The following is a 25,950-nucleotide window of genomic DNA, read 5'->3' as shown; positions in this document are numbered from 1 at the left end:
CACCATAGGTGGCCAGTAAGCTGTTTTCTGTCTTTTGCTCTTTTACATAGTACTACATTTACAGTCTTCTGCACATGTCTCTCATATATTTGTCACATAAGTTAAGAAGAGCTTCCCAGAAGGGAGAGTGCTGTATGAAAAAGTAAAAGGATAAATGCATCATTAATATTACTAGATATTACCTAAATACCCTTCCACTGGAATTGTATAATTTTCCATGACTATCAACAAAAATGCTGATTTTACCACAGATTCAACATTTTCTATTGTCAACCTTTTGAAGATCTGGGATTTGGTATATTAGTGAACTTCTAATTTGTATTTCTCTTATTATGAGCAAACAGAACATTTATTAATGTAATTTGGGGACATCTGCATTTCTTTTATAAATTGTTGCCATTTATTTCCATCTATATTTAACCAAAGTTATCAATTGTTTCCCTTATTATTTATGCATTTTAAAAATTGTTATGAAATGTATCCCTATGCTCATGTTATAGAGAGAAGCACTGATATTTTCTTCTAGAACCTTTATGTTCTCACATTTACATAGAAATTTATGATGAATTTGAAAATTTTTTTTCATTTGTTATGTTACAAAGGAATACAACCTTATCTTCTTTTAGTAATGGACTATCCATTTATATTATCTGCACTGGCTTTAGAAAGAAGCCACATTTAAATATACAATTATTTTTCTGACTTTTTTGTTTCTTTTATTTTTCCTTATTTTATTTTATTTTTTTCTTTTTCCATTTTTTTTATGGTTTCAGGAGCGGAATTTACTGATTCATCACTTAACATATAACACCCAGTACTCAATCCTATTTAACGCCCATCACCCATTTAGCCCATCTCTCCACCCAATACCCCTCCAGCAACCCTCGCTTTGTTCTCTGTTTTTAAGAGTCTCTTATGGTTTGCCTCCCTCTCTGTTTTTATCTTATTTTTCCTTCCCTTCTCCTTTGTTCATCTGCTGTGTTTCTTAAATTCTACATATGAGTTAAATCATATGATATTTCTCTTTCTCTGACTGAATTATTTTGCCACATCGATTTTTCAGGCTAGAAATTACACTGTTTAATTATGATGTCTTTATATATTTTATGTCAAATGGGTTAGCCATCCTCCATTTCTTCTCCCCAGTTCATTTCCAGATCAGAATTTTCATGGTTGTCTTCGCACATTTCTAGTGCATGAAATTCATGCTTTTTCTATTATCTCTGTATCATCTACCTGTCATCATCTCTAATATAAAAAAAGCCTTTTCTTCCATCTTAGATTTTATCCTTTTTTGGTAGTATACATGAAGATTATTCTTTTTTAACTTTATAAGCTGCTATTTTATCAAATTATCTTAATTTTATAATAGTTTTCCCCATGGGTTCCTTTGGGCTTTTCAGATGTATTATCCTATCCTGCTAGATCAGACACAGCATTTCCTCTACCACTCCAATTCCTGTGCTTCTAATTCTTTTCTGTTTTCTAACTACATTGCTTAATGTCTACAGCCTATATTCTGGGGGGTTGGTATTTTTATATTTTTCTGACTTTAGCAGAAAACCCTTTTCTATTTCCATATTAAGTAAGAGGCTGATTTGGTCTAAGGTACATATCTGATTATGTTAAGTATCCTTATGATTCTATTGTACTGAGGGTTTTTAAATATAAAAGGGTAATGAATTTTGGCAAATATGTTTCCTGAAGTTACAGAAATGATTATATAATATTCATTCACCAAGCTCAAATGTATTAATTCAATGAATAGCATTAATGGATTTCCTAATATGAAACTGTATTCATCTCTGAAATAAACACCTCTTGAACATGCTGCATAATTGGCCATACTTTATTAGGGATATTTACATTAATAATAATAAGTAAGATTGATCTATAGTTTTCTTTTTTGCATCACTTATCTTTGATATATTTAGGAACTCATTGGTATATACTCCAATGCATAGGTGGGAGAGGAGCAGAAGAAGAGAGAGAGAGAATCTTAAGCAGCCTTCATGACCTGTACCAGCCCTGAGCCAGACATAGGGCTTGATCTCATGACCTTGGAATCATGACCTGAGCCAAAATCAGATGGTTAACCAATTGACCAACCCTGCTGCCCCTTTTTCTAGAGTTTTAAAAATTGACCTTGTACTTTACAAGGACTGTTAAATCTGTTTCCTTCCTCCACTTTTGTCTGACCACTTCTCTCCCTTTGCTTCTCAGGTCCCTGACCTTCTCAATTTAGATTGTACTACCCCCAAACTTTTCTCAGTACAGGCTTTCAATAAAATAGAGCCACAGTAATGGAATGTATATGATGATATATATGTGATTATGTGATTATGTTGAATGAAATTGTAGGCTGGTCTTGGAGTTTCTCTCCTCCTTGGTGCCCCACATAACCCACACCCCATTTCTCTTATTGTTAAAATGTTACATCACCATAGCACAATCCATCACAAGTAATACCAATATTGGCCCATGGCAATTAACTAAACTCCACACTTTATTCATGTTTTATTACTTTTTCCTTCAAATCCTTTTTCTGATCTATGATATTATATAGGACCCCACATTATGTTTAGTCACCATGTCTTCTTAGCCTTCTCTGGACTGTGAAATTTCTCATATTTTTCTTGGTTGATGACCTTTAAAGTATTGAAGAATATTGGTCAGTTATTTTGTAGTATGTCTTTTCATTGAGGTTCCTCAATGTTTTTCTTATGATCAGACTGGGGTGATGAGTTTTTAGAGGAGGATATGATCATATCATATTAAAGGTATCCCATCAGACAGGCTTATCCCTGGTTATGGTAACTGTGCTCAATGGGCCAAGTATTGTTTGCCGTGTTTCTCTACTGTAAAATGACTGTTCCCTCTTTCATTCTCTAATCTTCGAAGTAAGTCACTCAGCACAACTCACACTGAAGAGGTAGAAACTTAAGCTCTACCTCCCTATGAAGGAATTATTTTCATAAATTATTTGGTATTCTTCTCTATAGGAGGTTTGTCTCTTGTCCTTTATTTTAAAAATAGTATTCAATCATGTAATAATTTCAGTATTGACTCCTGGGTATTCACTTCTTACTTTGAGCAGTAATGCAATACTACATTGGATATTTTGTTGCACAAAATATCCCAGCTTTGTCCACTGGGAGCTCTTTCAGGTTATCTCTGTGTCCCTTTGACATGTCCCAATCCATTTTGATTTTTAGTTCCTGCTTATTTATTTTAAGACACAACAAGATGACTGAGGCTCACTTGGGTATTCCCTGGCCCATCCCTGACACAGCTTTTTCTCCAAGGACCCCTGGTTCCTTTTATTGTCAAATTGCATTGAAACTAAGATGTGGACACTAGGTTTGCTCATTCTTACTGAGTGTCATCGCTTCTATGTCCTCTCAGTGGACAGAGGTAGGAAATACATGTAGATATTAACTTATGTACACATATACATATATAGTTATTTCTGTATCTATATGGCTGTTTATATTAAGCTAAACATGAAGTCATATTGATATCTTTGACTTCAGTGTGTTATGACCTTGTTAATTGTAGCCTTTTCCTTTGCCTATCTGCTCCTCTGTCTCCAGAAGCGAGAAGCCTGCCTTCTACCATTTACCATCCACCTACTTAATTCTAGTATCCATGTATGGCAGTGTCAGAATTGTTAACTCATACCCACATGAGAAACAACTCTGCCAATAGAAAACAGAGTTTATATGTAGTGTCTTTTGTCTTTAGTCTTAGAGTCTGCAGTCAAAACACTGCTTTCCAAAGTTACTCAAGTCAGAAATCTTGTTCCTCCCCCACAGTAATGGATGCTGCGTTAAGATGCTAAGCTTGTGGTAATTTGTTACACAACAAGAGAAAACAGATAGATCTTTATTCCTGAAAACTTTTTGTTGGCTAGTTTTGAGATTCATGGGTCCCAGACCACTTCATAATCAATGAAACCTACTGCAACTTCCTTGCCTCTACTCCACATTGCAAGTTGTGAAGCCCATCTCCTACTTGAGCTGCTGTTCTAACCAGTCAACTGGGCCTCCATGCAACTGTTGGTGAATGTGTGGTCCACCAGCTCTTGATGGTCTCTCTTTACCTAATAATACTGGCAATTAAGGAAATACTTTCCCACATGCATATGCTGTTAAATTTCTGTGGGTTTGATTTTTCTCCTATTTCTCTGTTCTATAGGTGTTTAAGGAGGTTCCAAAAATATACTCATATCTTGGCCACCTTTCCATATTTTTGGTTGTTTTTTCCATCAAAAATTTTTATTTATTTATTTATTTGTTTATTTATTTATTTATTTATTTTTACTTATATGCTAATTTGAATTGAAATAAAATTTTTTTTTAAAAAAAGGAAATATGGAAAGACCACACCTGTTCCGATACATTAAACTCCTTCAGGTTAATAGGTTGGCTGCAGAAATTCTTGTCAGGGCATTGCTCAGAGTGTCATATCTGTTTTTCACTATTTGCTGTAGAGGAAGGCAAGTTAGTATGACTACCCATTCTTTCATTCTTTCATTTCGTTTTTTGCCAACTCAACTGTGCCAGTGTGCTAGAAATGGATAAATCTTAACATAATTTTAGTATATCAAGAAATATATAAATAATTTTTTTAGAGTTAAAGAAGTATTTACTTTTTTATTTAGGAGTGTGACCATTGATTCTCTCTCCAAAGTGTTCTTTTCATAGAATGAAAACAGAAGGAGTCTTTAAACTCTTTTCTTATGTAAATGGGTAACTTCCAAATTAGAGTCTAAGTTGAAAATTTTTTCTTGCCATGTCACAGAAAATAGCTGCTAGGTGACTTTGTATGTAATACTATTAAGTGTCCTTCAGCGTTACTGACAATATTTGTTGTCCACTGCTGGGCTTACAAGGGACTTTTGTCATCAGCATGATGATGAGAAATAATGGAGGCCCACAAAAGATTCTAAATATTGCAGTTAATTACAGAGACGGAATTAGAATTAGGAACTTCAGCTTAGTAACATAACTACACTCAGCACACTCTCCTGCTTCTCTTACATCATGCTGAAGTTTCTTCTCTTTTCCAGTGAGGAATAGGATTGCTGCCTTCAAGAAGCATCCAGTTGTTTCAGGAAAATAAGTAAGTATTCCAGAGAGTAGAATTTCACAAGCAAAGGCAAATGAATGTGGAAATCTGAGCATTTTGTTATTCTGCTTATGTAATATTTTGATCATTTTTTACTATGATGAATTAACTTTATGCCTAGATCAGTAATTCTTATTCTTATGTATGGATCATTTTAAGATCTTTTTTAACATTCTGGTGCATTAAATTTTAAGTGATATCTAAGAGTTTGTATTTCTAATTTCTAGCAAGCCCTCAGGTGATGCTACTTTGAATAGCAAGGGCCTAGAAGACTTATTAAGAATCCAAGTAGCTGTGTATCTCCTAATTTTGAACAGATACACACACACACACAAACAAACTCTATATACATATATATAGAGAGACAGAGAGATAGAGAGAGACAGAGAGATAGAGTGAGACATATTTTCATGAGATTTAATAGGATTTATGTCCCAAAAATGTTAAGAACCATTAGTCTACAAGATAGAGTTCAAATTCCCTAGGATAAAATGCAAATTCCTACATAACACTCCTCATTGTATTTTCCTTCAGTGTCCTTTATGCAGTCTAGTTATGCTCGAAACTTATCATAAGGTTTAAAATTGTATATGATTCTTAATAGTTCCCACTTCAAGTAGAATTAGAATCTCCTTTTGTTCTCATAAATGACTTTCATATACCTGCATTCTTTCTTCAGCTAACACTTATTATAAACTTTATTTGTATATTATATTTTGTGCCAAATCTTAGGGTTATAAAAATATGCAATAGTTTCTACCTGTGGTGTTACTGTAATTATTTGTTAGAAGATACTTTATCTAGTAAAGTGTTCTCCTTGAACATTTGCCAAGTGTTGGTTGGTTAAATAAACAGGAAAGAAAGAAAGAAAGAAAGAAAGAAAGAAAGAAAGAAAGAAAGAAAAATGAGAAAGGTAGATGAAGGGAGGAAAGGGGAGCAGAGAGAAAGGAGAGAGGAAGGAAGAAGGGAAAAAAAGAAAGAGAGAGAAGGAAGAAAGAAAAAAAAGAAAGAAGGAAGGTGTTGAGGTGAAAAGACCCAGCATCGCAGGTGTGAAAGGGCAGGGTTGGAAAGCCTGAGGACTATGAGCCATAGTGCCGGGAGTTAGGAAGACCACACCCTGTTGCTACTGCAGCTATGATGTATGAAAGATCATGAGATATGTTATTTTAAAATACTGTTTTGAGAGTGATGATCCATAGAATCAGAAATTAATCTAAGGAAAAATCTTATGGGGAACTATTATAACATTGTGTTTTTTCCCTGTCACACACATTCCCTGTTAATAGTACGAGAACTATTTAGAATAAATAGTTTAGATCTTTTTCCAAATTTCTGGTTTAGAAAGATCAGAGGATAATCCAATAGGATAGACAGGTAGTAGACAAGAAAACCCATGTTCAAGATGGTTGTGGGAGACTGCCCCTCATTTATTGGTACAAAGCATTATTTGGTTTTCTCAAAACATCTGCTCTCTAGGCTTATAGGGCATCAGACAGAATTCACAAATATTGGCCTACAGTGTGTAAGGGTTATTTCATGATAGTTGGTATTTGGGGGACTTGTTGCTGCTAGACATACTCCTTTGTCACTGGCATCCTCACACAGCTACGAAAAATAGAGGCGCAGTGGGAAAAGCTGGCAGAAAAATTTACCACTAAACTCTACCCCTGGGATATGTCCGTTTGTTTGAGAATCCCTGTGGCATGTATTGCATGAAAATCAACTAAAAATAAATAATTACTGTACCGTACGAAGCCGTGTGAAGAAGTTTGATGAAATGCAGATTGAAATCATTTACCAAGAGCTTACAAAAGAATTCACCAGATACATCTCTAGACATCTGAAGTTTCACTTCATGAAAGGGCTATAGAGAATATTCCTTGTCCACCTCACTGTGTTTAATTCCCTTTTGCTCATTGTGCCAAGGTCTGGCCTCATCAGATGCATGCTATTCCTGGTGAATTGAAGAGAAGTTGTATAGATACCCAGCCATTATTAATCACTGCCTCTATTGTCAAAAACTATTTCCTGATATTTTATCTCATTCTATCTAAAAATTATTCTGATGTATTTATGGTTTGCTCTTCTTTTGTACTACAATTTGGCATATGAAAATGGTGCTCTACAAATCAGAGAGTAGTGAAAGTAATAATTTGTCCACACAAATTAGACTCTGATGTACTACTATTCTCCAATGTCTCTCATATTCGCCTTTGTGTTTCCAACCACTGTGGATTTTTTTTTAGATGTGCAAAGAAAATTGCAGCTATTTAAAATAACCTAGAGAGGGAGAACTGTAGGCAATATCCTAACTACCTTAGCCCTTTACATTTCAGCACTCTTGTTGCCAAGGAAACCACTTGGGACTTTAGGGAAATTTGTGGATATTTAAAATGGATTGTGCCTGTACACAGATAGACACTTGCACAATTCACATTGCAGAATACAAAGCTTCCAGTCTTGCAATATGAAGCCTGGAATTTCAAGGGCTGAAGATGTGAAATAATAAAATGCAAAGACTTATTCACTTATATTCCAAAGAATGTGCTGTATATAGTATTTTAGATTACTATTAGGCTAGGCTGTTTAAAAAAAAGTAAAATCTAGCCAGAAGAGTAAAGAGTGCAATATAAACCTTATAAACATTACATTTCCATTTGTATTTGTGATTTGCAAGTTCAACTCTGCATCAGCATTTTAACAATTAATTCCCAAGATATATTTCAGTTTTTAAAATCTATGAAGGAAACCAAGTGCATTCTTTACTGGCACCCTGTTGGAAACTGGCTGAACTTTACAGAAATGTGGACATGAATCTTTCTTCACCATACTGTGAGCAAAGTGCAGAGATTCGAGAAGGATAAAGGCAGGCTAACATATCAAAACCCCCAAACTAGTTTTTCAGCTTCACTGTGTTTGTGTCTGGCCTCTTATTTTTTATTCTTTTATAAATTGCTGCTGAAGATGTGCTGTTTCTAGTGAGACAACCAGCTGCAGAGTAGAAAGCAGATCTACAAATTGACTTGCAAATATTACCTTCACATATTCTCATGGTTCCATTTTGAACCTATACTCAGTTTCTTACTCACCCCAGACATGCAGGTTGAATATTACATACCTTCCATATGGGCTCATCATAGGGGATATTGGGCTTCACCTTGTGTATATAAGGAATACCACGGTCCCCGCCTATGCATCTTTTTAAAAATATTTATTTATTTTTGAGATAGCACAAGTGGGGGAGAGGCAGAAAGAGAGGAACAGAGGAATCCAAGCACGTTCTGCACTGTCAGCACAGAGTCCAATGTGGGGCTCGAACCCACGAGCTGTGAGATCATGATCTGAGGTGAAGTTGGATGCTCAGGGAACTGAGCCACCCAGGTGCCCCCCACCAATGCATCTTAATGGACTCTAGAACATCTGTGCAACAGGTCTGCAAAGCAGTAAATATCTGCCCAGACAATGTATGTGCTTTGTTTTCACAAAGATTTAACTGGGGTTTGGTGACATTTAAGCTTCCGCCTTCCATTTCCAGAGTGTGAATAATGAAAATCCATGAGGTCTGAAGTAAAAGATAAGATGCAACTCAAAAATAAACAGTGTGTAAACCTCCTAATAATTTAATGGTATGAGGTGTTGCAATTTCCATCACTTTTATCCTTGGACATGTGTTTCCAATGAAAAAGTAGACAACTATATATACATCGCTTTTAAATACTAGCTGGAGATTCATAATGAGCCCAAGTGGCTAACCACTATTCTGTTCCAAATCCCTTCTAAGGTAGTTAAAATGATACAAAAATTAGGGAAATGATGCACCCATCCCAGAAGTTAATAGAAGGTATTATTTAACTGAAAATAACACAGAGGAATTCAGCTAGATATTTTCTAGGTATAGTTCAATTGAAAAAAATTTTAATGAGTAAAAGCAGAATGACAATGCAGAAAGACAAGAGATAATTATTTGGACGCAGCAGAAGCAGCTTAATTGATAGGGGCACAGTGCTAGAGACAAGATTGGCCTATGGGAAATGCAGAGAGCCTTGAGATCTTTTTTCTCTTTTTCTCCAGGACAAAGAACATTAGAAAGAAATTCCCAGGGGATGCCTAGGACACCTCCAAATAAAAAAGATTACGGGGCATCAACAGCTGCCCCCCACCCACATGACGGGCATTTCACTGCATTCGTGGGTTTACCACCAGGTACAACAGGCACCGACATCACTTGGTCAGTGAGAAAGGAAAGGTTAGTATACCCCCTCAATTTTGGAAAAAATGTTGGTCATTGAGAATATCTCATCATTCAAGTTTGGGTAAAAACAACACCATAGCACATAGCTTATAAAAAGATTGTAGCTAAGAGAAGGTGAGCACAGCACCTCAAAATCAGAGAATGAAACTACTTTCGAAGTCAAATAAATACTACAGAAGAAGTAAGTAGATTTTAGAAAGTGTCTGCTTTGTCTTTCAGTAAAAAGAGAAAGAAATGAACACCATGAAACAAGAGATGAAAGATGAGAAGGATAAGACAATAGACAGAGATAGAAAAATGAGCAAGCTGGGAGGCAGACAGCAGAGCACAAGGAGCTGAAGGAGATAAGGGAAAAAATGAAAGGAAATGAAAGATACAATAACTAATTTTAAAACTGCTTTGAAAGCAGTAAAGAATCCATACTGTAAAAACTGAATCAAGGATGTGAATGCTAAAATTTTGAGCTGCTTAAAGTATTTATTCTTTGGCAACAATGAATTGCTCACAGTTTCACTAAATTTTAAAAATCACAAATACAAGGTTAACCTGGGGGGCGGGGAATGAGGATTGGAAATATACCAGAAGTTGATATATTTTTAAAAATCTAATAAGTATATGTAAAAAGAATCACCTGATTAAAAACAACAGGAAAGTTCGATTCTAAACTCCTAAACAGAATTAAGCTCCTAAACAGAATGAAGTAAATGAGAAAGAACATTAGACACATAAATTTTAAAAGCTCAAAATGAGGAAGGGGACATTAACAGATAGATAGGAAAATAAGAATGGAATGCCTAAGCCAATAATTTTGAAAAGCTTACTGAAATACATAATGTTCTAGGAAATACATTAACTAAAAAAAAAAATTCCCCAAAGTTCAATGATTTTAAAAGGACAGTTATCACAGAACATACTTAAGAATCAATATTTCAGATTTCCTAAGGAGAGTTTTCAGATTCATTTCGTATTATAATTTCTTTCAAATTTACAAGAAACAAATAATTGTCTCCTAGCAATAGTTCCAGGGCATAGGGAAAGAAGAAAGCCATGTTAATTTCCTTCTAGAAGATAACATAGCCCGTCAGCAAATCCTGACATAGAAACTAAAGATAGAACTCATTTAAGACTTAAAAACAAAAAAGAATATTGTTAATGAAATACTACCAACACAAAACCAGAATGTTATTAATCAAATAATAAAAACATATCCAGGTACAGGGTCTGTTCTAGTAAGATTATGAAGAATCAGTTTTAGGAAACCCTATTAAAGTGTAGTCATATATAAGAAGCAACAAAAATTATAAAATCATCATAGTTGCTGAAAAGATATTTAATAATATTAAATATTCATTCCTGGAATAAAAGTGGTTTCAGCTAACAAAAACCAAAATCTTCCTTAATATAAAAATTATATAAAACCTTAATGGTGCAGCGACGTCCCTTCTCCCCCAAAATATCCACAGACTCAGCTGAATCTTAGTTAAAATCCCTACAAATGTGTAACAGTATGCATGCGTGCACGCGTGTGCTTGTGTGTGTGTGTGCGCGCGCGCGTGCGCGCACGCGCGCGCGCATGCGCACACATGCAGAAATGGACAAACGGATACTAAGGTGTATATGAACCAGCCAATGTGGGAGAATGAAGTTTGTGATTTTATATTAATGGGATCCAAACTTACACAAATCTATAGTAAAAAAGATACTGTGGTATTTGCAAAAAGATAGACAAAATAAGACAATGGAATGTGGAGTCCAGAAGGTGGGGGAAGAATGGTCCAAGTCAAAAAGGAGTTAGGAGCCAAAGCTTCTAGACTTTGCCTTTACTCTGAATGAGATTGAAAGTCAGTAGAGTACTCTGAATATAGTGACAAAATCTTACTCATATTTTAAAATGATTACTCTGATTGTTGTGCTAAGAATAATGGTATGAAAGACAGAGATGAGGCAAAGGAGAATGGTTTGAAGGGTAATATAGGAGTGCTTGGGTGGTTCAGTGGTTAAGTGACCAACTTTGGCTCAGGTCATGATCTTGTGGTCTATGGGTTCGAGCCCTTCTTCCGGTTCTGTGTTGACAGCTCAGAGCCTGAGCCTGCTTCAGATTCTGTGTCTCCCTCTCTCTCTCTGCCTCTCTCCCACTCATGCTCTGCCTCCTTCTCTCAACAATAAATAAACATTAAAAAATTTTTGATGGATGGCATAATAATTTAAGCAGGGGATTGTGTTGGCCTGCACCATTGGATTTGGTAAGAGGTAGATTCTGAATTCATTTGGAAGGATTTGCTGATGGATTGGGTAATGTGAGAGAGAAATCAAGGGTCACTCCAAAGTTTGGATCTTATGACAGAGGACTAAGCAAATGGTAAATTACTGAACTGGGAAATATTGTGGGAAAAATATTGAGTAAGGAATCAGGAATTCTATTTTAGATAAAATAAGTTTGAAATGTCTATTAGATCTGTCCAAGTGAAGATGTCAAATGAGAAGCTATTGGATATGTGAATCTGGAGTTCAAGAGAGATGTATAAAGTAGAAGTCATTTAGTATGTATTTATGTTGAACCTCATGGTAGAGCGTCTCACCTAGGGAGTAAGAAATGTGTAGAGTTGTCCCTGGGTCACTTCATAACTGGAGTTAGTACCCATTCTGACAAAAATCACTTCTGCTCAAGGAGAACGAAGACTTATAATTGGCCATTGGTTTTGACAATGTGGAGAGCACAGTCGCTCGGACAAAATGTGTCTTGCTGCAGTGATGGGAGCCAAAGTCTAACTTGCATGAGTTTAAGAAAAAAGTAGGTTTGAAAGTAGATCTTATTATTAGATGATATTAATGCATACATTTAATTTTCTGGGTATAAAAAAAGCATGTGGTTCTGTAACAGAATATCCTTGTTCTCGGGTGACATTTGCTGATGCATTAAGCACACAAAGTCATGATGTCTGCAACTTATATTTAAAATATTCAGGGAAAAAAATACATTCCGTGGCACAGATAAAGCAATGTGACAAAAAGAAAATAAGAGGGAAAAAAAAGAATTTGGGATGACAGCAAGCTTTTCTTTGAAGGAATTTGATGTAAAGCAGTGGAAAGGAAGAAGAGATGGATGGAAAGGGATGGTCAAGAGAAGATCTTTAAATATGAGTGACATAACAACATGTTAATGCCCAGAAATAATCCAGAAAGTGTAAAAACCTGTGCAGCGAGTAGGGTATGGTTGTTAAAGCAACGTAACTAGGGAGGCTAGTTGTAATGGAATTGAGTGCACCAAGAGAGGTATTAGACTACTTTTTATTTTCTTCTTGAATTTATGTACTTTCTACATTTCCTATGATAAATACATTACACACACACACGCATGCGCGCGCACACACACACACACATATCACATTGTGGTGTCTGACTTAAATCCTATCTTATAACATAAGATTATGTAACTTTGTGTATACTTAATCACCTTCTGTAATACATTTAAAAAGCAGAAGCGGCATTGAGCTTTTTAAAAAATGGAAAAAAAGTAAAAAGATCTAATAGCAAAATATGAAAAAAATGCCAAATAATCCATCATGAAAGTATTTCATGCAAGGTGAAAGCATGTCGAGAATGCATTAGATAATGTGCTTTGTGGATAAAGGAGAGACTCAGAGAGCAGAGGTCTGCAAACCCCTAGCCTGTGAGTCACATCCAGCCGTCTGCCTGTTTGTGTAAAGTTTTACAGGAACACTGTTGCCCTCATTCACTTGTATATTGGTTATGTCCGCTTTCACACTAAAATGGCAGTGGTGAGGACGTACACCCCAGAAAGCCTAAAATACTCTCTATCTGGCACTTTACAGAAAAGAGTTTGTGAATGATAGAATCTTGCTATTCAAAGTGTATAGTCTCCAGACTGACAGCATTAGCACCACCTGGCTATGGATTAGAAATTCAGGCTCTCTGGTTCCACCCTAGATTTACTGAGTCAGAATCATTCATATTAACACACTTCCTGGGTGATTCAAATGCTCATTAAAGTTATAGAGGCACTTACGTGGAGTGGATCCTCAGATAGAAAATATATTTTCTTTTTGTGCTCTGGTAAAAACATTTGAGTTCTTTTTTTTTTTATTTTAAATATAATTTAATGTCAAGTTGGCTGACACACAGTGTATGCAGTGTGCTCTTGGTTTTGGGGGTAGATTCCCATGATTCATCGCTTACATACAACACCCAATGCTCATCCAAACAACTTCCCTCCTCAATTCCCATCACCCATTTCCCCCTCTTCCCCATCCCCCCCAATCAACACTTAGTTGGTTCTCTGTATTGAAGAGTCTCATGGTTTGCCTCCCTCCCTCTCTGTTTGTAACTACTTTTTCCCCTTCCCTTCCCCCATGGTCTTCTGTTAAGCTTCTCAAGTTTCACATGTGAGTGAAAACATATGATATCTGTCTTTCTCTGACTGACTTATTTCACTTAGCATAATATACTCAAGTTCCATCCACATTGCTGCAAATGGCAGGATTTCATTCTTTCTTGTTGCCAAGTAGTATTCTATTGTATATATAAACCACATCTTTATCCATTCATTAGTTGATGGGCATTTAGGCCCTTTCCATAATTTGGCTATTGTTGGCAGCACAGCTATAAGCATTGGGGTACATGTGACCCTATGAATCAGCACTCCTGTATCCTTTAGATAAATTCCTAGTAGTGTTCTTGCTGGGCCTTAGGATAGTTCTACTTTTAATATTTGGGAGAACATCCACACTGTTTTCCTGAGTGGCGATATCAGTTTGCATTCTCACCAACAGTGCAAGAGGGTTGCCATTTCTCCACATCCAAGAGACCTGAGTTCTTTGTCAGACCTAACCACCAATATTCTTTAAAGTTTTGGTTTATCATCTATTAATAATAATTATGATTTTTTAAACTTATTAATATTCAGTCTGTAACATACTTTGGACCATTGGATGAAAACCTCAACAGATAGATGCCTGGAAGTGATAACTTTCTCAGGGTTGTTGGTTAAAGGAAGATTTCATAACACAACCCAGACTGAGCCGGTGAATGTTTTCCAACATTAACTGCTCTGGGTTTTGGGCTTTGCAAATTCACCAGCCTGAGTTCCAGAATCAAAAATTCAACTGCTATCATTACATTTAGATCACTTAACCTGAACTCTGTCCCCTCAAACACATACAAACACAAAGTATGCAGCGTTCCAGCCAATGAGTTAGAGTTGAAAAGGCAAAACCAGATTCCGAGTATGTCCATCCAAATCAGTTTTTAATTATCCAATGGGAAGTCAAGACTACCACCTTTATTTGATTTCAGAATGAGATATATAATGTCATTGCAAATTTACTTTCCTCATTATATTCTGTGAATATAATTGCATCACTGTATGGAGTACACACGCTAACTGGATGGTCTGGAGAGCTCCAGAATAGCAGATTATTCCTATCCATAAGTAATTAAATTTAAAACAAATACTTACTGAGCTCTACTCGGGACAAGGTAGTGAGACTAATTTAAAGAATCCTCAAAGGAATAGCTAAAAGTTATCAGGTTTATCTGATAATTGAGAAAAGCCTACATACTTCAATTTTTTCACACCCTGTTGAACTGCAAGAATACAAGAAAATTTAAACTGTATTTAGTATATATCAACACCTTGGAGTTGTGAAATTTCTTAAACGACTGGAGTAAATCAGGTATTTTAAGTCAAAATAGTAATTCAGAGTATTGACTTCTTATATCTTCCAAAAGAAATTTGAATATATCTATATATATTTTACCTTGGGTGAGAAAGAGGGACATGGCTATGACATGACTGTGTGTCTAAAGATACACAGCACTAAAACAAAGAAAATGTTAGTACCTAAAATAAAAATACCCTATTTAAAATCAATTTTGTCACATGTTTAATTTTAATTATAAGTAATTTAGCAATAGCTTTATTTTTATTTCTAAGGTTTAATGATGAACTTGAAAAGATACAGTTAAGTTCTATTAAACAAGTTCAATTGAAAAATTATATGTTTCACATTATCTAGAGTTCCCTGGGATTTCTTGTATTTTAATTAGCCATTTTCAGGTTATGTTTCACTTTCTTTTCTTTTCAATTGATTCCTATGAGGGCATTGTATTTCTGAATACAATTTAAATATCAAAAAACACTGAAGATAGCCAGTGAGTGAAATTGTGACATGTTTAAACTTAATCTAGGTCCAGGTAGGAAAATCACAAAACTGAAGTGTTAGCTTGCAAATCTTGTTCTTCTGAGGTACACAGAATTGTAGGATTCTTTAAATGTTAAACCTAGAGGAATCAAGGGTGCCTGGCTCAGTCAGTTAAGGTTAAGTGTCCGATTTTGGCTCAGGTCATGATCTCATGGTTTGCGGGTTCAAGCCCTGTGTCAGGCTCTATGCTGACAGCTAGCCCAGAGCTTGGAGCCTGTTTCAGATTCTGTATCTCCTTCTCTCTCTGACCCTCTCCTCCTCATGCTGTGTTTCTCCCTCTCTCAGAAAAAAATAAAACATTAAAAAAAAAACCTAGAGGAATCAGAAAACTACAATCTGATGCTGCCATGTGTACATATCAGTTTCGACAAAGATTTAGATGGCAGCCATTAATTCATGGGAATTTTGGAAAAGGAGAATTTCAGTTTTTATTTATAATTCATTCATTTATAATTCCATAATGTTCTATATCCTTGGACCCAGGACAAGTGTTTCATCGTCTTACAACTTGTATTCTAGAGAGTACCAAATGTGGGTATTTATACCACTGAACAAATACATCACTCTACTGAAGCTAAGAGTGAACAGCACTATGGAGGTATTGAAGCAGAAGCCAAATTTGAGCAGTGGCATAAATCATGTGGATGAGAGATCCAGTGGATTGCCTAAGGAAAGACATTTCCTGGCATAGAGAAGACAAAGGGAAATGGCCCTCTATCGGGCATGAGCCTTGGTATGTTTGAGGAATGATTGAGGTAGAGGAATGAAAAGCTTTATGACCAAGATAAGTGAAGATGCAATAGGAGAAAATAAGGTCAGAGAAACAGGCAAGACTCAGGTCATATCAGACTCTATATAAAATTTCTGGGTTGAATTTCACATCTAATTGAGATGCATTGGAGGGTTGTGAGTAGAACATAAAATAATTTGATTTATATTTTTAAAATCTACTCTGGCTGCTTTTACAGAAGAGGTAGTGGAGTGTGAAACTATTGACTGGAAGAAGAGTAAGAGAGTGGGTGCCATTGTTCAGACAAGAAAGAATAGGCTGAGAAGTGGTTGGACTGTACGGTGTGAAGATACTGATGACAAGATGGAGGCTATGGGGTTGGAGCAGGATTAGGGAGAAGGTCTGGGCATTTGACCTGACAGATAGAGAGCGGAAAGTAAGGTTGGGGAAAATTAGGACTAAGTTTGAGGTAGAAAATCAAAATTTCTATTTTAAACATGTTCTGTTGAGATGTCATTACTCCTCAAGTGGAGTCTACAATTTTAGAACTCTGGGATAAGAGCTGAGGTGAACCAAGTCATCAAGAGTATATATTGAGAAGAGAAACAGTCTGAGGCTTGAGCCATGAGAAAGGGGACAGACTCAGCAAAGTGACAGCAAATATGTGACACAGGAAGTAAACTATAGAGGTGACTTAAAAAGATAGTGAGCAAAGGAAAGTTAAAAAAAAAAAAAACTCTCTCAAGAAGAAAGAGATCAAACTGTCAAATGCTGCTGAGGTTGAACAATGTGAGCCCAGCAAGATGAATATTAGATTTGGCAAGTGGATGTCATGAGTGACCTTGAAAAGAGAAGTTTCTGCAGAGCAAAGGGGCAAATTCCTGATGGAAATGTGTAAAAGAGAGAATGAGGGATTTACATTTCTAGTCATATGGTTGACTAGATTTTGTAGAAAAACACTTCCTAGAGCAGAGCACCTGAAAAAAGCTGCCTAAAATGTAAGACACATCTCTTTTTAAACATGGCTGAGCTGTCAGTAAAGTAAGAGAAGCAACACAAAACAAGAGACAATAAAGAATTTTGATTACAAAGAAGTATACAGCGAGAACTCTGCTCATCCTGGGAGCCTGAGTATGGGTTTAATGACTTACAAACATTAGGAGACAAAAGGGAAATGTTAAGGTCTATGCAACTTGTAAGTCATGTTAGAGACCTATGAAGCCAAGATATTCTCAATGGAGAGATCAGAAAAACATTCACACCAAAGAGAAAGACTTGTTTTATTTTGCACTTGGTCATTGACCTGCATCTTTATGGGAAAGAGTGTGTTTTTGGTCATATGCGGAATACTTGTATTATGTTAGGTAGTAGTATTACTTCGTTATTGTCTTTATTTGGAGATTAAACACAGATTAAGGAGAGAGATACAGGTACCAAACTTGCAATGGGAGAATTTGCAATGGTTAATTTTGTGAGTCAAACTGGTTAGGCTAATGTACGCAGATAATTGGTCTTATGTCATTCTGGATGTTTCTGTGAAGGTGTTTTCTGAATAAGATTAACGTTTAAATTAGTGGACTCTGAGTAAAGCAGACTATACTCCATAATGTGGGTAGGTGTCACCAATAAGTTCAAGGCTTTAATAGTAAAAGACAGATCTCCCCTGAGCAAGAAGGAATTCTGCCTCCAGAACACCTTTGGATTCAGGCTGCAAAATCAGCTCTTTCAAGGGGTTCTCCAGACGTCTGGGGTTTCCTACAGGTTTTGGACTTCCCCTCCCCCAAACTATATAAATCAAGTCCTTAAAAATTTCAGCCTGTCAATGGAGATGATAGAGATAGATAGATGAGAGAGAGAGAGAGAGAGATGGGCGGGCACATAGATGTAGATAAAAGGGAAAGAGAGAGAGAGAGGGAGGGGGGAGGGAGAGAGAGTGAGAGGGAGAATGAATAATCCAGTAGATTATCTAAGGAAGAAAATCCCCTGACATAGAGTTAGAATGGCCCCTAGATTAGAGATAGGCTTGGAATGTTTCAGAAATAGTGAAAATCATTATAGTACTGTGAGTTTGTGAAGTCTGAGGAATAGTGAAAGCTTTTTACATTTGTTTATGTATGTATATATATATATATATATATCTTATTGATTGTTTTTCTGGAGAACCTTGAGTAATATAATACTAACATTTATAAGAAGTCAAAAATTCCAAGATAAAAAATACCCACATTGTAATAATCTACAAATTTCATAAGACAAAATGATAAAATAATAATAGTAAGAATAATAATATTCAAAGTGGTTAGAAAAAACGTTCCTACAAATGAATGATAATTAGAGTAATAACTAACTTCCCAAAGGCAATAAGGAAGCAAAATGAAAACAAATATGATTCTCAAATAAATAGTATATATAAAGCATAAGTAAAATGCTTTGAAAATCTTCAAAATATAGCAGTAGATACAGTACTTTATATTTCAAAATTACTATTTGAGGAAAGAAAATAAAGTCATTAGAAGAGGAAAAAAAAAAAAAAAAGCTCCTGAATGAGGTTACTACCAATACGACCTTCACTGTCTGAAAATCCAAGAGATATACTTCAGGGGGGAAAGTGGGGATGGGAGGGAAGATGAGGGAAGGAAGTCTGTGAAATGTTACAAGAAATGGTGAGAAAAGTAAATTGTAAACTTTCCAATAACCCCAAATATAGCTAATTAAACAGTAACAGTGATACTGAATTTGTGAGCTTAAAAAATTAAAACAGAACAAAGAATTTTGATAACCGAGCAAATGAGTCAAAAGGCAGTGGGTAATAACAGCAAAACCACTTTCCAAGAAGACAGTAAAAATATTGATGAGACTATATTAATTTAAACATGCATACAAAAATTTTTAAGAAGACTTGAGCATGTACATTTCCAACCAGCAAAGAAATGAAAAAGAATGAGAAAGGAGAGAGAAGGCAAAACAGAAAGCAGAAAGTAAGCTGATGAAAATGAATCTAAGCATAGCAGTAATAACAATGGATTTAAGCAAACAAAATTCTTCAACTGAAAGATGTAAAAATAAACCAAGCCAACAATATACAATGTACAAGAAAATATTTTCAAAATAAGGATTCATAAAGAATAAAAATTAAAAGATAAGGAGTGCCTGGGTGTCTCAGTTGGTTAAGCATCTGACTTTGGCTCAGGTCATGATCTTATAGTTCGTGAGTTCGAGCCCTGCATTGGGCTCTGTGCTGTCAGCACAAAGCCTGCTTCTGATCCTCTATCTCCCTCTCTCTGCCCCTCCTCTGTTCTCTCTCTGTCTCTTAAAAATAAATAAAAACATTGAAAAAAGAAAATTAAAAGATAAAAATTAAAAGTATGGACACAATTAAGGGCTGAAACACACAGGTAATTGGAATAAAGAAAGTTTATATAATGAAAAATTATGATAAAGTAGTAACTATAAAAATGTAATGAGAACTCTAAGAGTCCCAAGGGCAGAAAGAGAGGACACAAGAAAGGGTTGATTTGGAAGGGGAAAGAGCATCTTGCAGCTGGATATCAGACCTCATTGAAGAAGGTGTGTGTGCAGCCCATGGACAGCATAGGAGATTTTCTAGATTTCCATTTCATTTACCCCTAAGCAGTAATGGAACACAGAGAGTCACAAAGTTTCAGGGGTGCAGTTGTGACTGTGTAGCTAGTAGATCGTTTTGCCTACACTGAGCCTACGTTATGTTTGACTGTCTACTGGAATACCAATGTAACACTCCAGAATCCATACTCATACTAAAGACCAAACCAAACCAAATCAAACAAAAAACAAATCCCTTATTTTCTCATTTAGTTTAAAAGACCACAATTTGTTTAATTTTCATTGAGTCAATTTTCCCTTTTGAAACACCTCTGCTTCTCTTCTGTAAATAATTTCTAACATTGTTTGTATGTCTTTAGTGCATTGAACATAAGAAAACACACAGTTAAAAGACTATTTTTATCATGTCCATTTTATAAGATTTGTCTTTTAATGTATCTGAAGTGCATTAACCTTTGTAGCCAATCAGTCCCTTCCAAACCTTCATTTGTTCTGGGGTTTGTACCTTTTTTTCTCCTATTCCATCCTGATATATATATATGATTATATATATAATCATAATTGCAGAATTCTTGTTTTTTCCATTAGTTGAAATACTAAGTAAGACAACTCTTAAGACATTTGATGTGGAGGACATTCTTAAACTAGCATCCATGCTGGCCCAAAGTGATTCTAAGCTGTTACCTTTGGGCTCAGCCTTCAAACTATGTAGATGAACTATCTAAGAACACAATGGAAAATACTCCAGAGGTGGGCTGGGTAATTAGAATGTCACAGTCAGGGATTGGGGGCAGGGTTGAATGGAAAGCCTTCCTAATATCAATCTCTTTCACTTCTTTTATACCCCTTTGCCTATATAACCTGTCTGTGAGATATGTTCTTTAAAAAATATGTAGTGTATCCCAGACTTTTCTAGGTGTTCACTAGATTGCATGCTAATTACTCTGTTGTCTTCAGTCATTTACAGGGAAACTGCCCTATCTGTGATTTACAGAATCAACCCTCCTTCCTTTAAAACAAAACAAAACAAAACAAAACAAAACAAAACAGGGAAACGACAATCTCTTTCATAATCCTTCCATAAGTTATCAGGAGAATGAACTTTTATTATCTCCCACCTTCTAAGTAATTTTTATTATAAAGCTAAGATTGTTCAGATCTCTGACTTTCTCTATTTTTGCGGGGCTCTTTTTAAAAAACCATTTATATATATTTTGCTTTTTTCTGAAACAAAATAATAAAAGTAGCATCCGGTGTTTACTCCCTGCCAAATACCAAGAATTGTACTACATAATTCACATATGTTAACCCTAATCCCTTTAACAGTGCATATAAGTACTATCATACTCATTTTATGGTGAGGAAATGGAAGTTCATACCATTTCATTTTATAGCGAGAAAACGGAAGTTCATAAAAGTAAATGTGTGAGCGAGAGAGCTCAAGCTTTCTCTCTCTTCCAGGTTCCATGTACATATTACTGTGGTACTAATTTTTCCTCACACTTTTATTTTATCATATTCACTTAAAATATAGGAGGAATGCTTAAATTTTTTGTCATAACTTCAATATTAATTGCACATATACAGAATCTTTAATCCTTTTATTCTTAAGCTCAAAACACTTAAAACATTCTTTAGAATCTATTTACTTATTTTTTAGAATATGTTATGAAGAGGAATATTGTGTCTACCTTCAAGGAACATTCATCAGCCTTTGTAAAAAATACCCTAACTAAAGGTGATGCATGTGCCTGAGTGACCTGCATTTTCTCTGAGCCTCAGTCTCCTCATCTATCTATGAGAGGAGGTGGCCTCACAATCTGAAATCCATTTCAGCTCCAGGGTTCTGTATTGTTTTGTCCTTCCTTCATGTAGACCAGTGAATTATTTTCATTCAAGTCATAAAAGCTGATTGAGTTCGGCTTGATCTAGTCAGTCCAAACCACTACATATGGACGTATATGTAGATACAGCCTGGTGGAAGAGGATACGAATAACCGACAGCAGGACAAGACCTTTCTGTGGATCTTTGCCTTTCGCACAGCATGTGGGCAAGTGGAGAAGGTGTATTTTTTATTTGATCAGTCCAGAGCACAGCTATGTTTGGTGCTCTCATTGCTCTACTTAAAATTCTCTTATGTTCTTGTCAAAAAAGTGACCTGTTCTATTTTATATATGAAAGCTTCACATTAAAAGAATATGAGGTAGCAAATATCTTTACTGAAGCACGGTTGGCAGCTGAAATCACTGACAACTTCCTGGCTGTGATTCATAATCTATATTGGTGCCTTTGAGACAGCAGGCTATTGATTTTTCCCTGTCTATAATCCAAGACCATATACAGAGCTTGTTAGACATCTGTGGGAATATAAACTGAGTTTTGATACAAGTTAGGAAGGTTCTCTGAGTGGCGCATGCAGTTTTTGTCTTAGAGAAAATCTTTACACAACTGTAATCTTGGTGAACTTTGTAAAAACAAACAATTCAATAGAAGATAGGGTTGCCGGCTTCGAGTAGAGAACATTGTGAGGTTTTTGTTGTTGTTCTTGCTGTTATTGTTGTTGTTTTTTCATTTGATTTTGTTTTGGGTTTTCTTTGGTTTGGTTTCTCCAGAATGTAAATAAATAAAATTTTGTCTGGTAATTACTACACTACCTATTAGATAACAATCGAGTTTTTGCTCTTTACTATATCTCAAGGTAGTTTTTATTTGCTGAGACTAATTAGGGTAGATTTCAAGTACTTTAGGGAGGTACATGCAGGACATTGATATAAATAAAACTGTTAAAAGGAGCACCGGGTGGCTCAGTCAATTAAGCATCAGACTTCAGCCCAGGTCATAATCTCGTGGTTCATGAGTTCAAGTCCCACATCGGGCTCTGTCCTGATGGCTCAGAGCCTGGAGCCTGTTTGGGATTATGTGTCTCCCTCCGTCTCTGCCCCTACCCTGCTCACACTCTGTCTCTTTCTGTCTCTCTCTCTCTCAAAAATAAACTTTAAAAAAATTAAAAAAGCTTAAAATAGTCATATGAGATCAACAAACATCTTCTTAGCTGTGAAAAATCTGTAGCTATTTCTAAATCATTGCATATTTATCTGACCAAGAAATAAATACAAATGGCTATTTTTTTTTTTCCAAGTAGACATCTCAGGGAGAAAAAAGAAAAGTATAGGTTTTTCCCTGAGGTGGTTTCTTAAGTGACAGAGTAAATAATGCTTATCTAATCTTTCCACTTTAGAAGGAGGAGCCATATTATAAAGTCAAATATATACATATTTCAGTATAGAAACTGAAGGAAAAAGTGGTATTGGATGTATATATATTAAAATGTTGGACACACTTGCAAACTAATAGTGTTCCAAAATGTATAATTTCTGGATAAAACTCACCTGAAAGGTGCTGTTTGCACTTCTTATGTAGTATTCATTCTAATTTTATTTTTTGTTGTTGATTTTATTTTAATAAAACTAATATCACATCAGATATTTACAAATAATACTTATGTATGTGCCAAGAACTCTATTAAGTGTTTCTTCTAAGTTACTCGTTAGATTCTCGCAATAATCCTGAAATAGAAATAATACCATTATATTAATATAAGATGTTATTTAATTAAGATATTATATTGAACATAATATATCAATATAGCAATGTATAGTATATTAATATAATAACAATGCTATAGTAATATTATTATTATTATTCCCATTTCACTTGTAGACACTTAAGCACAGAGATGCTAAATTTCTTATCCAAAGTCACACAACAAGTCAAGATTGGAGTCAAGATTCAGACTGAGGCAGTAAAAATCAAGAGCTTATATTCTTAAATTCTGCTTGTCTGACTTCTCTCAGAGTATTATGAGCAATTTGAAGGTAAGGATTTTTATTAATTCACCTTTGCATAACCTGTGGTATCTAACATATTACCTGATACATTCATGATCAGATAATACATATTAATATAATTTGAATCTCAGAGAAAATGTATACAAAGAGGAAAATTAACTCAAAGAATAATTCATATTTGGTTCCTGGTCAGGTCACTATTTTAGTGAACTGATACATAGCACTTTAGAATAGTGTTTCTCACTTTCTTCTAGCAATGCTATATTCCAATCAAGCCTTCCATCTCAAGTCATCTAGCCTCTGCAGATCCACTAAATTATATTTTTTGAAGTTCAAATAATGAGAATAGTGGGAATTGAGTCCAAATATACACTTGAAGTATTATCTCATCTTATTCCTCTGGCTGAGAATCACTTAGGTAGTTTCTCAACATGTACCTCATCATATGTACACTTGTCTACGTTTACAAATGAATCTGAGTTTAAGTTTTTTTTTAATTATCTGTTGAAGAAAAAGAACATGCAAAACATCTTAATGCCTAATATTTATTTTATGTTAAAAATGTAAATGCAGTAAAATAAAAAAAAAACTAGCAAACAATTGAAATTCATCAAAAGTAGAAGAGAACACACAGACCTTATTTAAAAAGGAAATTCTCCTATAGAAAGAAGAGTAAACCAGGGGAGGGAATAACAACAGCAGCAACAATTGCACTGCAGCAGAAAGAAAATGAATATTTCCAATTAAAAGCCAATTTCTGAAAATTATTCACCACAGGAACCAGAAATATAATTTCAGAAAACTATGGGACTTAGGAAACTCAGTGAAACAGATGTGCAAAGCTATAATAAGATGAAAAGACCCATGGGACTTAGGAAAACTCAGTGAAACAGATGTGCAAAGCTATAATAAGATGAAAAGACCAATTGATGACATGAAAAGGAAGAAGTGAGAGATTAAAAATGTATATTTGAGTAAAATTTAAAATGTAGATGCAGTATTAAAATCTTAATTTAAGAGGCACCTGGGTGGCTCATTTGGTTCAGCATCCAACTCTTAACTTTTGGCTCAGGTCATGATATCATGGTTAGTGGCTTTGAGCCCTGTGTTGGGTTCTCTCCCTTTCTCTTTGCCTCTCTCTCTCAAAATAAGTAAACTTTAAAAATCTTAATAGAAAAGTATCTTAATTTGGGGCACCAAAGAATGAAATCAGTATGTAAAAATAAATTATAATAATAAAATATATCCAAACAAATGCAAATAAAATTGAAAAACCTTACCAAAATAAGTATCTCAAAGCATAAAATTCCAAAAGTAACATAAGAATGAATGGAAATATGAATAAACTAAATCACCAGGAGAATATTGCAATAAAGAAAAAAATATACCAGGCTAACATGGTTTTATAGGTGAGTGTTAAAAATTGTCGAGAAATAAGTAATCCCTGTTTTATGTGTTGCAACAGAATACAATTATAACAATTAGAATTCTTAGAATTAGGTTGGAAAAAAAAGGCATGGTAAAACAGTACTTATCCCAGAAAGAAAAGAACAGTTCAACATTAGAAAACTGTGATTCATCATTGTAATGAATTCAGAACAAAAATCCTATATGTGTAAAATACTATATTTGCTACAAAATACTATACGCATAGTAAAATACTAAGTATTCTATAACTTCAAAATCTATTTATAAAGTTTAAAAATATAAGGTTTTGTAAATTTTAAATACATTTATGATTTTAAAATGTCACAATACATGAAGAATACAAGAAATGCAAGCTAATGTCTCAAGGTCATGCCACCAATACTTACAGCAAACATACTTAATGAAGAAACTTTAGCCACATTCCATTAAGATGAGAATGAAGACAGTGATAACACTCTGACTACTCAGTTATTATAGCATAGATCTAATGGTAGAAACACAGAGGTTAAAAAGTGGAATTAAAAATGAGACACAGTGGGTCACTGGGGTGGCTCAGTCAGTTGAGCTTTCAGCTCAGGTCGTGATCTCCAGGTTTGGTTTGAGGAATCCAGCCTTACATTGGGATCTGTGCTAACAGCACAGAGCCTGCTTGGGATTCTCTCTGTCTCTGCCACTCCCTGGTTTGCACACATGCTCATGCTCTCTCTCTCTCTCTCTTTCTCTCAAAGTAACAAATAAATGCTAAAAATATGAAACCC

At 35.1% G+C, this 25,950-nt stretch overlaps 1 long non-coding RNA gene across 2 annotated transcripts in view; it reads left to right on the top strand.

Moving 5' to 3' along the window:
• The first annotated feature begins 5,075 nt into the window (after window positions 1-5,075).
• Window positions 5,076-25,950, top strand: part of LOC144221961 (uncharacterized) — a 31,073-nt gene continuing 10,198 nt past the window's right edge. For both annotated transcript variants that reach the window (XR_013332237.1, XR_013332238.1), the window contains exons 1-3: window positions 5,076-5,124; window positions 9,202-9,376; window positions 23,637-23,791. This is a non-coding gene — a long non-coding RNA (uncharacterized LOC144221961). The remainder of the gene's footprint in view (window positions 5,125-9,201; window positions 9,377-23,636; window positions 23,792-25,950) is intronic.

This window comes from Crocuta crocuta, unplaced genomic scaffold, assembly GCF_008692635.1.
Source record: "Crocuta crocuta isolate KB4526 unplaced genomic scaffold, BGI_CrCroc_1.0 scaffold141, whole genome shotgun sequence".
Classification (NCBI taxonomy): domain Eukaryota; kingdom Metazoa; phylum Chordata; class Mammalia; order Carnivora; family Hyaenidae; genus Crocuta; species Crocuta crocuta.
The sequence above is the reverse complement of the archived record's forward strand: the minus strand, read 5'-3'. Positions and strand labels throughout refer to the sequence as shown.